The sequence below is a fragment of the Haliotis rubra genome, unplaced genomic scaffold (genome assembly GCF_003918875.1).
Source record: "Haliotis rubra isolate DU_JTF1 unplaced genomic scaffold, ASM391887v1 Scf62, whole genome shotgun sequence".
Lineage (NCBI taxonomy): Eukaryota > Metazoa > Mollusca > Gastropoda > Lepetellida > Haliotidae > Haliotis > Haliotis rubra.
Genome location: NW_025767324.1, coordinates 2827351 through 2845790, shown reverse-complemented (window position 1 = coordinate 2845790; position 18440 = coordinate 2827351). Strand labels below are relative to the sequence as shown.

Sequence of the window (18440 nt, the reverse complement as noted above, 5' to 3'; positions counted from 1 at the left end):
ACCCCCTTCATTGAACCTGATGTCGACGATGTTGTTGTCGAAGCACAGGGCCAAAATGAGGTCTTCTGGCACGTAAACCAGCCTCTCTCAACCTGTTCCTGACGGTCTGTGCAGAAAGCCTCCTCAATCCGGGTATTTGTCGAGGCGGTACTGGTCGCGCGTAGCTGTTCGATGATGCAGGTAAAGTACCCGGATGTAGCGATCCGCTTTGCCGCAGTGGTCGCTCGAGGTCGCCCACTGCGAGGGGCATCTGCTACCGCATTCTGCCGGCGATATCTCTATCAGAGCCGTGAAATGGTGCTTTGGTGAACATTCATGCGTCAGCAACTGCAACGTTGAGACTGGCCAGCTTCAAGCAAACCAATGGCGATATGACGGCTGGCTTCACTTAGACGGCATTTTGCGTTCGTCAACAATATTCCAAATACAGTGAATAATCGACAGACAGCGATCAACCTTTATACCCATCTAGAGACTATCTGATCCCCAACTTTCACGTGCATTGCATGTGAATTGTGTATTCTGTGGCGCTACACGCCGAAATTGACAATCATGCTGTTAAAGACGGTATTTTACGGATGGTGCGTTTTGTTGTGATGTTTCAAAACATAAACACCATAGGACTCATAAACAGAGCAAAAACCTTTTGTAAAATGAATCACGTTTAAATTCATTGCTACATGAAATTGCTATTTTCATGATGCGTTTCTTTTGGAGAGTATGTTTTACAGAAGAAAATGTTTTCTATATTATGCTAATAGAATATAATAAAAGGGGCCTATGGATGATTTTCAGAAACTGAATCTGTAGTAATCCAGACTTGTCACATATTCCAGACCTTTTGCTTTCCGATCGTTTTGTGGGACAGGACCCCAATAATAATAAAAGACAGGCAAACTTTAGATTGTTTGTTCTATATTATATAATTTCTTCTTTCCAGAACTTTGGTCACCGCGACTCATGGATTATGCCTTTCGTGATTGTAAGTGTGTTAACGCGACCTAAACATATAGATAGTGTATAAACTGACATATACAACATACGGTTGCTATCGACAGTGAGATAGTAACATCATACGGTGAAACAGGAGATTACCGTAGTTGCCCACCAGTACAGACTTACATTGGTTTAGCCCACCGAGATATAATGCCGCAGTTTAACATGAACCCCATCAATGTAAACTGTTTCGTTTGGAACAACGTCTGGATTAACCAGGTTTCATTGTTTATGACTTTGGGTGCCTCCTCTGGAACAGTGTGATGAGAATTCTGTGTTAGACCAATCTCCCAAAACCTGTACTGGTCCACCAAAACATGCCACCTGATATACAGGGGTAACTTGGTTTATTGAATAGCATGGCAACCTGACCACGCTGAAAGCTGTTCATAATATCAACCACCAGGTCCTATCAATGTCAATCATCACGGTCATATAATTTGAATAAACCCATGAAAAATTGGTCTTCTGTAAACCCATGCTTGTCGTAAGAGGCGACTAACAGGATGGGGTGGTCGGCCTCACAGACGTGGTTGACATATATCATCATATCCCACTTTTGTATATTGATGCTCATGCTGTTGATCACTGGATTGTCCAGCGCGGACTCGATTATTTACAGACAGCCGCCATATAGCTGGAATATTGCTGAGTGCGTGTAAAACTAAACTCATTCATTCACTATAATTTGAGTATAACTGAAGGAAGTGTTAAACAGCAAAGACAAACAACCTATCCTATAATGTTGGTATTTCTCCACAGTCTGTATCGATACCAAGACATGTCTGGGAGGTAACGCCTCCATGATCCCAGCTTACCACCAGTACACCCAGGAATAACATCTGCCTTCCTCATCGCTTATCTCCAGGGCTTCTCCCAAACCATCAACTACGTCATCGACCAGACAAAGATACCACTACCTCTTGATGAGTTTAAATATAACATGTCAGTGCCATCCTATCAACACTGGCATCTACCATAGGACAGACTGCTTTTATCCCTTTGTCTTTCCATAACATGCATTTTAAGTGAAAAAACATGACAAGATAACAAAATAAGACATTGTCTATTGATGTATATATGAATGTGTATACTGTGTTCATAAAGAAAGTCTTTTGTAAATATATACATACACTATTGATCTGCATAATTGTTTTAGCGTATATTTTCCACTTTGGGGTCAATTATTGTATCCTGCCAGAGGGTAACATTTATTAAAAATGGTTCATGAATATGTTACTGATACAGTTGGAATAATTGTGAAAGCACTCAAACACCTACTGCTATTGTATATGGCAAGTGTGGAAGATATCCTCTCTTTATAAACGCATTGTGTAAAACTTTAAAATGTAGGCTAAAGGTTATTCATATGCATCAAAATAGAACTCCTTTGAAAGTGTACAAAATGCAAATGTATTACGATAACTGTGGATATAAGACATATGCGAGAAATAAACTCATGTCCAAAAGAAACGATACCAAATATTTTTTTCATTATTTTTAAATTAATGATAACATATTTCTGTGTATCCCACGTTCCTAACCAAACGTATTCGATCGAAAAAACCGGTAACATTTATTCACTTAAGAAGCAATCGCACGAATACTCAAAATGACGTTAAGTCGTGTAGCACGAAATGCACGTGCAGATGAACTGTATAAAACCGCTGGTCCGACACGTTGTGCCCACAGCAGTAAAAAGCACACAAAAGAAATTGCACGTTTGACAGCGATCGAGAGAGAAAGAGCCGTTGGAATGGTCCGACAGGGAGCATCACACGCCGCTGTAGCAAGAACGTTTGGATGCGCGCGCATAACCGTTACCAGGTTAATGCGACGGTTGCGTCAAACAGGCCGAACAACAGACAGGCCGAGAAGCGGGAGACCCCGGGTGACCACGCCTATTCAAGACAACCACATCCGGTTACTTCACCTACGTAACCGCTTCGTTCCTGCGACGTTAACGACGGCGAGGGATTGGGACACCGGATCAGTCGACAAACCGTCTACAGGAGACTGCAGGCACATGGTATCCGTGCACGTCGCCCCTACCGCGGAGTCTACCTGACACGTCAAAACAGAGTCAACCGATTGATATGGGCCAGGCGTGTTCGGCGGTGGCAACGTCGAAACTGGGCACGTGTCTTGTTTTAGGACGAAAGCCGGTTTTGCCTTTACAAGAACGAAGGTCGGCAGCGAGTATACCGAAGAGTTCCTGAACGTTTGGCCCCGAACTGCATCCAGCAAGTCCATGCATTTGGAGGTGGAGGTGTAATGGTGTGGGGGAGTATCTGCGGTGATGTGAAAACGAGGCTCGTCATTATTCGGGGGAACCTGAATGTACAGCGTTACCAGGATGAGGTTTTACGACCAGTCGTGCAGCCATTCGCCCAACAGCATCCAGGAGGAATCGTGTTCCAGCACGATAACGCTAGGCCTCATACGGCAAGATTGACCCAGAACTTCCTTGCCAACGCCAACATACAGGTTTTGCCATGGCCAGCGTGTTCACCGGATTTGAATCCCATTGAGCACATATGGGATCACCTCAATCGGAAAATCAGAAAACGCCCTGCGCCCCCAGCCAACCTCCAACAATTGGAACATTGTGTCCAGGATGAGTGGGAGCGAATCACCCCTAACGTCATCCGACGTTTGACGTCATCAGCTCGGAGGCGTGTCATGGCATGTATCGCAGCTACTGGAGGACATACCCGGTACTAAAGTGGCGTTAAGACTGTTTTCAGAGACTACCCTCACTAGCCTCCTCCACTCTGCTAAAATGAATTTTCAATTTTGGGCACCACACTTCGTTTAAAGCCCTGTGTTAATGATTGTAAATCTTTCATTGCCATGACTTTTTGTACACATGCCGTAAAAACATTTATCTAATGAAAGATATCAATTTAAAATGTCTATGTTGTTTTGTTTTAATTCAGTGATCTTTGAAACACGTGGTATCGTTTCTTTTGGACACTAGTTTACTTTTCTCACATGGATTTGGTTACGTCTGGATGTCTCATACAGTTGGTGATGCAGCTTCATTCAAGACTGTTGCAATCAATATGTTTTTTCAATCATGGAATTGTACATTGAATAAAAGTTCAAGATACCGTATTTACCGAGAGTTTAAATAATGTTGAGTTTGCAACTCGTAATTGTCCATTGTGTAAGCTGGGTGTAGAAGATGAGTATCATTTTATTTTTACATGTACTGAATATAACTCCCTTAGATTGAAATACTTGCCATATGTATATCAGAAACAAACAAACTACTATAAATTTTAGTCTCTGTTATCAACAAATAATGAAACACTTTTAAGAAATTTATGTAACTATATCTTTCATGCTTATAAAATCAGAGCAATCAAACTCCAATAAATGTTCTTTACACCACAGATTTGTCCATTTTAAATGTTTATGAAGGTGTGTATATATGTTTATATTAAATATTATATTTATACTGACAAGAAATCTATTTGAACAAATAACACGTGTATTAATGATATGTATGCCCTTTAAAGTGTATCTATATTTGTAAACAAATGTATGTATGATGTATATGGGCCTGTGGCCTACATACGGAATAAAAATACTTGACTTGACTAACTGAAAAGAGTGTGTGAGAGAGTGAGTGAGGAGTGAATGAGAGTGAATGAGTGTTAAGTTTTATGCGGCTTTTAGTAATATTCCTACAATATCATAGTGGAGGACCCCAGAAATGGGCGTCACACATTGTACCCATGTGGGGAATCAAACCTGGGTCTTTGGCGTGATGAGCGAACTCTTTAACCACTGGGCTACCCCACCGCCTCTCTCACTGAAAACAAGAAGCAGAGTGATGGTGTAGTTGTTTTATTGACTACCTTTCCTTACTATCAGAGTAAGCATCATTACAATTATGCAGACAATTACAGAGTGATCACTTCAGCATCACAGCAACATGGCCAGGCATATGGTCACTTGAAACATGTATGCTGAGACTGAACATGGATTGTATTCTTTCTGACATGACAGACTAATAAATCAACACATTGCCATTGCAAATCCAGAATACAGCTACCCAGATGCTTTAATATACATTTTCTAAAAATTTATCATGCACTGCATAGGTCGTCTGGGTGCAGAGAAGCACTGCAGCTATCGCAAAGTAGTCTTACAGCATAGGAGTGATAGCACTATTATTACTTTCTGCATGTAAGTCCTATGAGGCAAGCACAACAGTTTATCCTGAAAATACAAGCACCTGTTTAAAGGGTTCTTTCATTCGACTTAAGATCTGGGTTCACTCCTCACATAGGTAAATCATACGAAGACTATTCTTGGTGTTTCCTAGTTCTTGAAAATTTCTAAAACCATTATTGCTCTACAGTTCAAATAAAAAAGAATTTTCCAGTGTTTTGAACCTCTTTTCACATTCCCACTAACTCACTAACAGGTAACATTAGTGTGTCAAACTTAAATGGAACAATTTTCATAAATATCCCGGATCTATTCGAAAATGCAGGAAGTTCGGAAGTTACGTCACCACTCTCATCCCTCCTATAGCTAAAAAAGCACAGAATGTCTCTCGCTCACTAAAGCTTTTTGATTGGATAGCTATTTTCATCATTGTGCTGTCCGCCTGTCCGTCTGGTATTTCAGCTTCTTTATCAAAACAAACTGGAAACATAATGTAGTGAATAGTCGAGGATAGTAATCAATATGGACATTAATTAATTCTTGAGCCCATAAGACCAGACTAGAGATCACGTGACACTTGCCTCAGTCACCTGACCAATGTTGTGCAACGTGCAATGCGTTATCTGTGTGATACAATGCATCGTGTCGATAAACCGATAAACAGTCTTTGCTCTCGATAGTAAACATGAAGTCAACCGCTCTGATCCTCGTGTGCGTCACCATCGCTACAGGTGAGATATTCGAAATGTGCTATTAATCCGATTACTCAGTAAGGTCAGTGGTCGAAGTAAAAATTATAATGTTTGATTTAAAAACATTTACAAAGCATTGGATTGGGTGAAATTAATAAACTAGATGAAAACGTCAAAGACGCTTTTCTTTCGAAATTGACCAGATACTATTTACATTTTTCATATTTTAAGAAATGAAGCTAATTAACATTATTTTAAGATTTTGAATGTAAGTAACTTTTTGGTTGAGGGATTCCTTCGTTTCATTGTGTAGTGATACGTGTCGTTTTTCCGGAATATTTAACACACCTGAATATAGCAATATTCCAGCAATATCATGGCGGGGGACACCAGAAATGGGCTTCACGAATTGTCCAATGTGTGAAATCGAACCCGAGTCTTCGGCGTGACGAGCGAACGCTTTAACCACTAGGCTACCCCACTGCCCCTAATGATATGAAAAGGATTGCCCAGTTGGAGTTATATGCCGTATGTGTTCCAGGATCTTGTGATCTTGTGTTCGAATCCACTTTTCGCCAGATTATGAACCAAACTGTAAACCTGTTTTTTTACTAAAATCATCAGCAGTTTCATTTCACACTGAACTAAATCTTCATAATATGGCTGAAATACGGCGTAAATCACAATTCACTCATCCACAAAATTAAGTCTGGTCACGAGTATATTACTGTATGCACTGCAGGCCTGTATGTCGACCACGGTGATCCATACAAATCCGGCATGTTGACAACGGGGAAAGTCGTCGTTACCGTCCTCGAAGACAAGAGCCCCCTGCATGCCGTCGCCTACTCCCTTACGTCACCGGGGACTACGGCGTTGTCTTCTTTATCCCGGGACTGGACGGTGTCATTCTCAGCGCGTTCCACTCCGAGTACCTCACTGCAATAGCTCAGCATGGGTAGGTCAAGTCAGTCTCGAAACTCTGTTGCTCAGCATGGCAGGTGATACCACGTACGTCAACACCATAGCTCAGCATGGGTAGGTCAAGTCCACCTCGAAACTCTGTAGCTCAGCATGGCAGGTGATACCACGTACGTTAACACCATAGCTCAGCATGGGTAGGTCAAGTCCACCTCGAAACTCTGTAGCTCAGCAAGGGTTGGTGATACCACGTACGTCAACATCATTGCTCAGCATGGGTTGGTGAAGTCCAACGCCTAAACTCTCTAACTGAGCATGGGTAGGTGAAATGAAGTATCTCAAAACTGCATATCAAAGTACACAAAGAACACTGTACCTCAACATGGGTAGGTGATATCAAATGTCTCAACTAGGACTGTTAGGGGATATCAATTATCTCAACTCTTAAACTCAACATAGGAGAACTCTACTATCGTAACACTGTACCTTAACTTAGGCTGTGATATCCAGTACCTTAGTTATGTTGCTCAACATGGGTCAAGACGTGATAAGGTAATTCTACGACGATGTTGTATTGGCCATAGTCAGTTTACTCATGACTATTCATGGAAATGGACCTCCTATGTGTGTCACTTGCGATGAAGCGTTCACCATCATATGGTGGCTGATTAGGGCCATCGCTTTCTCGCCTTCAAATGCGGAGGCGAGAAAGCGAGAAAGCGATAACATGAGACGAGAAAGGGATAACACGAGACGAGAAAGCGATAGCACGAGAAAAGCGATGGCCCTAATCAGCCACCATACCATCAAGCATATACTGCTTGTCTGTGTTGACGTTTCAAATGCAAGGGATTCACATTACCAAGCGATAAATCTGAAAGATCTGTTTTCCCGCTTGAGCGGGCATCTCATTGTGAACAACCTAAGGGAAGTTGACCTGTATCATAAAATTGTAACTATGTAATGTGAATGACGGATTGCATGTTTTTTGTAAAAATTGTGCTATGCCGTTGTCTGTTGGCCAATAACAATGCCATGAATAAATATGTTATTTTTAAAAACCCAACTCATTTAAGCTTTGTACTTAAAATGACCATGTGTACAGACTTGGTCTGGTCGCTATATGGCTGAAGTAATGCCGATGTGACGTAACACTCAACTCAACTCAGTATGGGTAGGTGTTGTTGAGTATCAACTTGAGTAGGTAATATTAAATATGTCAACTACGACATCCCTGAGTTATCCTCAGAACGTCGTAATTTTGGAATTGTTTCAATATTCTATTCCCCAATGTTTGTAGATTCGTCGTGGTCGCTAGTGACTACATTTTTCCTGCGCTTGATAACCCGACTGGTTACCACATGAATAAAGAGAAACTTGGCTCCATCGCTGACAAGTACATGGAGCAGTTTTACTGGGTAAGTATCAGTCTGGTCGTCGTCTGCTCGTGCCATTTCTGCCAGGGGAGCAGTGGCTCCATATTGTATCCATTGCAACAAGGATTGGTTTCACAGATTGAATCGAACCCGTGTCTTCGGGGAACCCACTGTCCGCTAGACATGGCATTCTAGCGGAAACATCACAGTTAACAAATGGGGCGGTGGGGTAGTTCAGTGGTTGGAGGGTTCGCTCCTCACTCCGACAACCAAGTTCGATTCCCCACATGGGTACATTGTGTAAAGCCCATTCCTGGTGTCCCCCGCCGTGATATTGCTAAAAGCGGCATAAAACTCAACTCATTCACTCACTCAGTGAACAAATCAACACAGGTTATTATATTCCAATTACGTTGATCGATGATCATTATATCAATCACTACATTGCCTATTCCAGACTCGACAAATTAAAACAGCATGGTAAAAATCCTATCCGGGTTAGAATTGGGGGCCGTTGTACAAAGCAACCTTAGCGCTAGCCAGTCGTAAGTCAATGTTAAGGTATGGGAGTTACGATCACCTTAGCGCAAAGATCGTTTTGTACAACGGCACCCTGATCTTTAGCAACCCATGTTTGTCGTTAATGATATCAATCACTGGATTATCCGGTCCAGATTCATTCGCTGTAATGCGCAAGGTTAACACGTCACTCAACTTCAATTAGAAAGCGCGGCAGGGCTGCATCAACATTAGATTGTCGTAAAAATCAACCAAAATGGATCTGTTGTGTGGCTTGTGACTTGGTTAACCACGCATTTCTTATCGATGAGGCGGTGGGGCAGCCTAGTGGTTAAAGCATTCGCTCGTCACGTCGAAGGGCCGGGTTCGAATGCCCGCATGGGTATAATGTTTGAAGCTCATTTCTGGTGTCCCTCGTCCTGATATTGCTGAAATATTGCTAAAAGCGGCATAAAACCATACTCACCCACTCTTATTGCAAGTCCTTCGATTGATTACAGGCCACGGTGAGAGTGTGAACGATGCAGTAATGCTAAATGAAACGCCCGTCAGCAATACTGCGCATATACTTTCAGCTGAAGTCCAACCTGCAGAGGTTAATCCAAGCCGTAACACCGGGCGTGAATAGCAGTTGGGACCACGTCGCGCTTCTCAGTCACTCTGCCGGGGCCGACGCTATGTTGAAGATGACGGAGAGAAACCATACCTTGTTCCAGGTACGGCATTTATGTCTAAACTATGGTATCCTAGAAGGGCCATTGTCGTACTTTGCTTAGTTTTGACACTGTTTGCTTGTTTTTGCGACTAGGCGACAGCGCGATAATGTCCCTTTTAGAACTTCATGTACCAAACGGCTGTTGACGTTTGTGGCTGAGTTTCTTCCCTTCGTGGAACAACAACATCAGGTTACATCGGGATCGGGTGGTCAGGCTCGCTGATTTGGTTGATGCATGTTATTTTATTCTAGTTGCGTATAGATCGATGTGCATGATGTCAATTACTAGATTGCCTTTTCCAGACTCGACAAATTAAAACACCAAGGTAAAAGCCCCAATGGACCCGTGAAGATCTTGCGAAACTGAACTGACAAAACCTAGTTTTGACACGTTTTGCTAGTTTTTGTGAGGACGACGGTATGGCAACGCATCAATGCCCCTTTTAGGATTCCAATACAAAGTCGGACTACATATAAAACACCATGACTGACTTAACTAATACATATCCTCGTATTTCAATTCCGTACGTAGATGCTAGTGATATCAATCACGGGATTGTCTGGTCCAAACTCGATTATTAACAAACCGACCTCATATAGATAGAATACTGCAGGGTGCAGCGTGAAACAACAAATATCACTTAAATATGTTCTAGTGTTGCTTGTTTGGTTGTAATTGTTCGGTGTGAACCATTGTTTCAGGCTGTCGTGTTTTGGGAACCCTTCAGTTATCAGTTCACGACAAAGAGCAACTACTCCCTCCCAGCTCTCATCACGGGGACGCAGCTGTCCACGAAGAGGGCGATCATCGTCCCATGCATCATCCCTGGTTTCGGCTACATCCGCTTCTACGACATGTGGGGGGAACCTCCTAAAGTGCTCGTGGACGCCAAGGTGAATAAGCTCAACTTACCTTCACTTTAATAGATGCTGCCACTAACGCCACATCTCTATCTACTGCTGCTCCTACTACCGTACCTCCTAATGCTGCAACTACCACACCCCCTACTACTACACGGGTGACCCATGAAGATACGAGTTAAAAGTGGTCTCCAGTAACCCATGCTTGTCATAAGAGGCGACTAACGGGATCGAGTGGTCAGACTCGCTGACTTGGTTGACACTTTTCATCGTATCCCAAATTGCGTAGTATAACGATGCTCATGATGTTGATGACTGGATTGTCGTGTCCAGACTCGATTATGTACATACCACCGCAATATAGCTGGGATATTGCTGAGTGCGGCGTAAAACTAAACTCACCCACTACTACCACACCCCCTACTACTACACAGGTATCTGTTCTACAAAGCGGTCCAAGCCCTACAATCTTGTAAGTGTATGCTAAAGTATGGGAATGAGATCACCTTCGCATAGACCAACATCTAGTCACTGAAATGAACATATTTTACAGAAGAAAATGTTTTTCTATGTTATACTGATAGAATATAATAAAAGGGGGCCTATGGATGATTTTCAGAAACTGAATTTGTAGTAATCCAGACTTGTTACATAATCCAGACCTTTGCTTTCCGATCGTTTTGTGGGACAGGACCCCAATAATAAAAGACAGGCAAACTTAGATTGTTTGTTCTATATTTTATAATTTCTTCTTATACAGAACTTTGGTCACTGCGACCTCATGGATTATGCCTTTCGTGATTGTAAGTGTGATAACGCGACCTAAACATATAGATAGTACCTATGTAGATACTATAGATATGGTTATCATGTATGTCATGTATGAACGATGCTGAAGAGTGTATAAACTGACATATACAACATACGGTTGCTATCGACAGTGAGATAATAACATGATAAGGTGAAACAGGAGATTACCGTAGTTGCCCACCAGTACAGACTTACATTGGTTTAGCCCACCGAGATATAATGCCGCAGTTTAACATGAACCCCATCAATGTAAACTGTTTCGTTTGGAACAACGTCTGATTAACCAGGTTTCATTGTTTATGACTTTGGGTGCCTCCTCTGAACAGTGTGATGAGAATTCTGTGTTAGCCCAATCTCCCAAAACCTGTACTGGTCCACCAAAACATGCCACCTGATATACAGGTAAGTAACTTGGTTTATTGAATAGCATGGCAACCTGACCACGCTGATAGTTGTTCATAATATCATCCACCAGGTCCTATCAATGTCAATCATCGCCGTCATATAATTTGAATAAACCCATGAAGAATTGGTCTTCTGTAACCCATGCTTGTCGTAAGAGGCGACTAACAGGATGGGGTGGTCAGGCTCATAGACTTGGTTGACATATATCATCATATCCCAATTTTGTATATTGATGCTCATGCTGTTGATCACTGGATTGTCCAGCGCAGACTCGATTATTTACAGACAGCCGCCATATAGTTGGAATATTGCTGAGTTTGTGTAAACCAAACTCACTCACCACTATAATTTGAGTATAACTGAAGGAAGTGTTCAACAACAAAGACAAACAACCTATCCTATAATGTTGGTATTTCTCCACAGTCTGTATCGATACTCAAGACGTGTCTGGGAGGTAACGCCTCCATGATCCCAGCTACCACCAGTGCACCCAGGGAATAACATCTGCCTTCTTCGTCGCTTATCTCCAGGGCTTCTCCTAAACCATCAACTACGTCATCGACCAGACAAAGATACCACTACTTTGATGAGTTTAAATATAACATGTCAGTGCCATCCTATCAACACTGGCATCTACCATAGGGCAGACTGCTTCTTATCCACTTTGTCTTTCCAAAACATGCATTTCAAGTCAAAAAACACAAGATAACAAAATATGACATTGTCTATTGATGTATATATGAATGTGTATACTGTATTCATTAAGAAAGTCTTTTTGTAAATATATACATACACTATTGATCTGCATAAGTGTTTTAGCGTATATTTTCCACTTGTGGGTAATTTTTGTATCCTGAAAAAGGGTAACATTTATCAAAAATGGTTCATGAATATGTCACTGATACAGTTGGAATAATGGTGGAGGCACTCACTGAAAAGAGTGTGTGTGAGTGAGTGAGTGGGCGAGCCGTCTAAAGCGCCAGGTTCATGATCCAGTAAGCTCAAGGTGCCGGGATCGAGCACACCTGTGACCGGGCGGATACAGCAGCGTGCAATAAAACTGGACAAAGTACTGTGACTATGTGTCCCAGTCAACCCAGTTGTTAATGGGTACCTCGGTAGGATGGGAAAAGAACATTACCTCTGCGTGACTAGTGATCCCCAAGGGACTTGAGATTGAAAATACGATGTGCCGTTGAGATTGACATCCAATGGTCAAGGGAAATACAACTTCGGTAGCGCCTTAGAGTAATATAGAAGTAGTTCAAAAATAGGGCACTATAGAAATGTGGAATATAATAATAATATAATAATATTATTTTATATCAAAACATTTTCATCAGATGCAATGATGAAAAACAAGTCATTTAATGATTGAAAGTTATGTAAGAGAGTTCTCTATTACTCAACTTCATAAAAGGTATTACATTATGAATTACCTGAGTTCATTATCTAATCTTCTTTGACTGACATGGCAATGTCCTTTTTTCAATTTACTTTACAATTCATTACTTAGACTTCCTTAACGGAATGGCAATGTCCTTTTCCAGTTAATTTACAACAGTTCTCTGATTGCATCATCCATCGCTGATCTGTTCTGCTGTTATTGATTCAATGGGCTAGTTGAATAATTTCCCTGAAACATAGATCGTCTTGAAACTTTTTTCATGGCAACAGTTTTCCAGTTCCATGGATTCTTGATGTCGTATCACAGCCAAAGACAAGAATGTATAAACAAGTTCTGACAAGCGTCTTCTCCATGCTTCTTCTTGGTTTCGCTGATACTCCAAACTGGAATTCTTTTCAAAGAACTTTTCTTGGGGGTTGACAGCACGAAGATATCATGCGATTCCAGTAGATCCGTGTCGTCCCCTTTGACAACTGTTGATACATGCCAATGAAACTGCTGTTTGAACCATCACAACATCAGCATCACCAGTGGTCTGAACTGTGTCACATCCTTCAGCTTGGTGATAGGAACACATCATGACGAACTGTTCTTTGTTCTGAACAGTGATGAGGATGAATCTTTCTTTGATTGTAAGATCAGACTGTTATCAAATTTAACTGTTTGTCTGACAAGTCCACCAGTCCGCCTCATTTGTGTTGTATACTTTCTCGATGAACTTAAGTATCCATCGAACACAACAGTAGCTCTTTCATTGTGTATTTTGACATATGTGCAGTACATGATGCACAACTCAGCATAGGATTTTCCACGTGGCCAAGGTAGAGTATGAAGCAAAGCCCTTCCATCGAGAACATAAACAGCATCAGAAGCTGGACCAGGGGAAAAACCAGCATCCAATGTTGATATGAATGAAACCAGGGCAATTTTGTTTGCTTCCTAGCGGCAATCAGAAACCGTTGAAACACTAAAACTTGACCAATGTTGCAGATTTCTTCTTATTTCTCATTCATTTGTACAACTTGATCTTCCTTTTTGAGACACGTGGAGGTTTCTGGTTAGAATATTGATTTTCAGTAACCCATGCTTGTCGTAAGAGGCTTGTAACGGGATCGGGTGGTCAGCCTCGGTTGACATATGTCATCGGTTCCCAATTACGCAGATCGATGATCATGCTTTTGATCACTGGATTGTCTGGTCCAGACTCGACTATTTACAGACAGCCGCCATATAGCAAAAATAGTGCTGAGTGCGGCGTAAAACTAAACTCACTCATTCCTTTTTGAATTTGAAATCGCCAGTGGTTGTGTTTGTCATAGAGTCCAAAATAGAGCTACCAACACAACATGCATCATCTGCATTCACAGTTGCACTCTATATGCAGTGTTTCTTGAAGGAAATGGGGTAGTTTCATGCCCACATTCTTGTCTCTCTCCTGTCTTGCATTGGACATGTCCTTGTGTAGTTCAGAGTTTCTGTTTCTACTACTTGTAACATCACCCATGGCATTGCTGACTTCCATGCATGATGGCATTGACATAAGCCTTTGCGTTTCAGACATGCCTGCCCCCCTTGTATGTCCTCCGTTTGTCGTAATGCTCCGCGATGAGCACCTGTTCAATCACAAGATCATTTTAAGGTCCTCCCAATAGCGATCGGAACGGCATATAACATGATGACCTGAGTTTTAAGGTCTTGGGATGTGTTCCTTGCAGGAAGTCATCAACTGAACGTACAACTGAACTGATTTGGTATACAAGTTCTGACAATAGACTTCCCATTTCCCTTATGTTTCAGCTTAAATGAAATTCCGCAAGATATCTAGCATGTTCATATACTGGATCCAAAGTTTCGCTGTCCTCATATTGCTCAGTGCATCTTTTTCTTGATTTAACTGATGGTGAATGTTCTTTATGTGTTTGAACAAGATATTTCACCAACAGTCAAGGATTCACTCACCAGCTCATTGTACAGCACTGCCGCCATGTTGAGATCGTCACCATCGCTGTTTTGAAGGGAGTGGCAAGGTCAGCTTCATCAGAAGGCTTACAAAACCTAGGAAGGTTCACGTTAAAAGCTCTTGATACCAACAGTGCACTGAGAGCCGTGTCTACAAGAAAGTGAGCTCGAATTGCTCTGGCAACAGCTTTCCCTGTTGGTATGTAACTAATTGTGTTACTGGCATATATCACTACCAGAAGTTCAAATAGACCCTATCCAGACATGATATTTCGAATCCATCACAAAAGGTGACGTTCTTCAAATCCCTTGATGAAGGCTCACTGGAAATTTTCATTCAAGCTTTCCGCCACAGAGGCTAATCAAAAGTGACGATTGGTGTTACATTGTTTTTCATGGCTTGTGTGGTGATGTAAACATGTTTTTTTTCTAAAATCATCAGCAGTTTCATTTCACACTAAACTAAATCTTCATAATATGGCTGAAATACGGCGTAAAGCACAATTCACTCATCAACAAACGACCATTATTAAGTCTGGTCACGAGTATATTACTGAATGCACTGCAGGCCTGTATGTCGACCACGGTGATCCATACAAATCCGGCACGTTGACAACGGGGAAAGTCGTCGTCATCGTCCTCGAAGACGAGACCCCTGCATGCCGTCGCCTACTACCCTAACGTCACCGGGGACTACGGCGTTGTCTTCTTTATCCCGGGACTGGACGGTGTCATTCTCAGCGCGTTCTACTCCGAGTATCTCACTGCAATAGCTCAGCATGGGTAGGTCAAGTCAGTCTCGAAACTCTGTATTAAACTCAGCATGGGCAGGTGATACCACATACGTCAAAACCATAGCTCAGCATGGGTAGGTCAAGACCAACTCGAATCTCTGTAGCTCAACATGGGTAGGTGATACCACATACGTGAACACCATAGCTCAGCATTGGTAGGTCAAGTCCATCTCGAAACTCTGTAGCTCAGCATGGGTTGGTGATACCACGTACGTGAACACCATTATTCAGCATGGGTAGGTCAAGTACACCTCGAAACTCTGTAGCTCAGGATGGCAGGTGACACCACGTACGTGAACACCATAGCTCAGCATGGGTTGGTGAAGTCCACCTCGAAACTCTGTAGCTCAGCAAGGGTTGGTGATACCACATACGTTAACACCATAGCTCAGCATGGGTAGGTCAAGTCCACCTCGAAACTCTGTAGCTCAGCATGGGTAGGTGATACCACATACGTGAACACCATTGTTCAGCATGGGTTGGTCAAGTCCACCTCGAAACTCTGTAGCTCAGCAAGGGTTGGTGATACCACGTACGTGAACACCATTGTTCAGCATGGGTTCGTCAAGTCCACCTCGAAACTCTGTAGCTTAGCATGGCAGGTGACACCACGTACGTGAACACCATAGCTCAGCATGGGTTGGTGAAGTCCACCTCGAAACTCTGTAGCTCAGCAAGGGTTGGAGATACCACATACGTCAACATCATTGCTCAGCATGGGTTGGTGAAGTCCGTCTCGAAACTCTGTAGCTCAGTAAGGGTTGGTGATACCACATACGTTAACACCATAGCTCAACATGGGTAGGTCAAGTCGCTCAGCATGGGTTGGTGATACCACATACGTGAACACCATTGTTCAGCATGGGTTGGTCAAGTCCACCTCGAAACTCTGTAGCTCAGCATGGCAGGTGATACCACGTACGTGAACACCATAGCTCAGCATGGGTTGGTGAAGACCAACTCGAAACTCTGTAGCTCAGCATGGGTTGGTGATACCACATACGTTAACACCATAGCTCAGCATGGGTTGGTCAAGTCCAACTCGAAACTCTGTAGCTCAGCAAGGGTTGGTGATACCACATACGTTAACACCATAGCTCAGCATGGGTAGGTCAAGTCCACCTCGAAACTCTGTAGCTCAACAAGGGTTGGTGATACCACGTACGTCAACATCATTGCTCAGCATGGGTTGGTGAAGTCCAACGCCTAAACTCTCTAACTGAGTATGGATAGGTGAAATGAAGTATCTCAAAACTGCATAGCAAAGTGGATAGGTGCTGTCAGGTATCTGAATACTGTACCTCAACATGGGTAGGTGATATCAAATGTCTCAACTAGGACTGTTAGGGGATATCAATTATCTCAACTCTTAAGCTCAACATAGGAGAACTCTACTATCGTAACACTGTACCTTAACTTAGGCTGTGATATCCAGTACCTTAGTTATGTTGCTCAACATGGGTCAAGACGTGATAAGGTAATTCTACGACGATGTTGTGTTGTCCATAGTCGGTTTACTCTTGACTATTGATGGAGATGGACCTCCTATGTGTGTCACTTGCGATGAAGCGTTCACCATCATATGGTGGCTGATTAGGTCCATCGCTTTCTCGCCTTCAAATGCGGAGGCGAGAAAGCGAGAAAGCGATAACATGAGACGAGAAAGGGATAACACGAGACGAGAAAGCGATAGCACGAGAAAAGCGATGGCCCTAATCAGCCACCATACCATCAAGCATATACTGCTTGTCTGTGTTGACGTTTCAAATGCAAGGGATTCACATTACCAAGCGATAAATCTGAAAGATTTGTTTTCCCGCTTGAGCGGGCATCTCATTGTGAACTACCTAAGGGAAGTTGACCTGTATCATAAATTGTAACTATGTAATGTGAATGACGGATTGCATGTTTTTTTCTAAAAAATTGTGCTATGACGTTGTCTGTTGGCCAATAATAATGCCATGAATAAATATGTTATTTTTAAAAACCCAACTCCTTTAAGCTTTGTACTTAAAATGACCATGTGTACAGACTTGGTCTCGTCGCTATATGGCTGAAGTAATGCCGATGTGACGTCACACTCAACTCAACTCAGTATGGGTAGGTGTTGTTGAGTATCAACTTGAGTAGGTAATATTCAATATGTCAACTACGACATCCCTGAGTTATCCTCAGAACGTCGTAATTTTGGAATTGTTTCAATATTCTATTCCCCAATGTTTGTAGATTCGTCGTGGTCGCTAGTGACTACATTTTTCCTGCGCTTGATAACCCGTCCGGTTACCACATGAACAAAGAGAAACTTGGCTCCATCGCTGACAAGTACATGGAGCAGTTTTACTGGGTAAGTATCAGTCTGGTCGTCGTCTGCTCGTGCCATTTCTGCCAGGGGAGCAGTGGCTCCATATTGTATCCATTGCAACAAGGATTGGTTTCACAGATTGAATCGAACCCGTGTCTTCGGCGAACCCACTGTCCGCTAGACATGGCATTCTAGCGGTAACATCACAGTTAACAAATGGGGCGGTGGGGTAGTTCAGTGGTTGAAGGGTTCGCTCCTCACTCTGACAACCAAGTTCGATTCCCCACATGGGTACATTGTGTGAAGCCCATTCCTGATGTCCCCCGCCGTGATATTGCTAAAAGCGGCATAAAACCCAACTCATTCACTCACTCAGTGAACAAATCAACACAGCCTATAGGGGCATCCTTCATGCTGTCAGGTTACATTGGGATCGGGTAGTCAGACTCGCTGACTTGGTTGATGCAGGTTATTATATTCCAGTTACGTAGATCGATGAT

At 42.5% G+C, this 18440-nt stretch overlaps 1 protein-coding gene and 1 long non-coding RNA gene across 15 annotated transcripts in view; one reads left to right on the top strand and one right to left on the bottom strand.

Annotated features, from left to right (window-relative positions):
* LOC124256193 (prenylcysteine oxidase-like) overlaps positions 1–18440 on the bottom strand; it is a 98434-nt gene that overhangs the window by 5929 nt on the left and 74065 nt on the right. The gene's annotated exons all lie outside the window — the stretch shown is intronic.
* On the top strand, positions 15511–17934 carry LOC124256204. The gene is made up of 2 exons (XR_006892854.1): positions 15511–15627; positions 17865–17934. It is a non-coding gene; the product is annotated as an uncharacterized LOC124256204 (long non-coding RNA).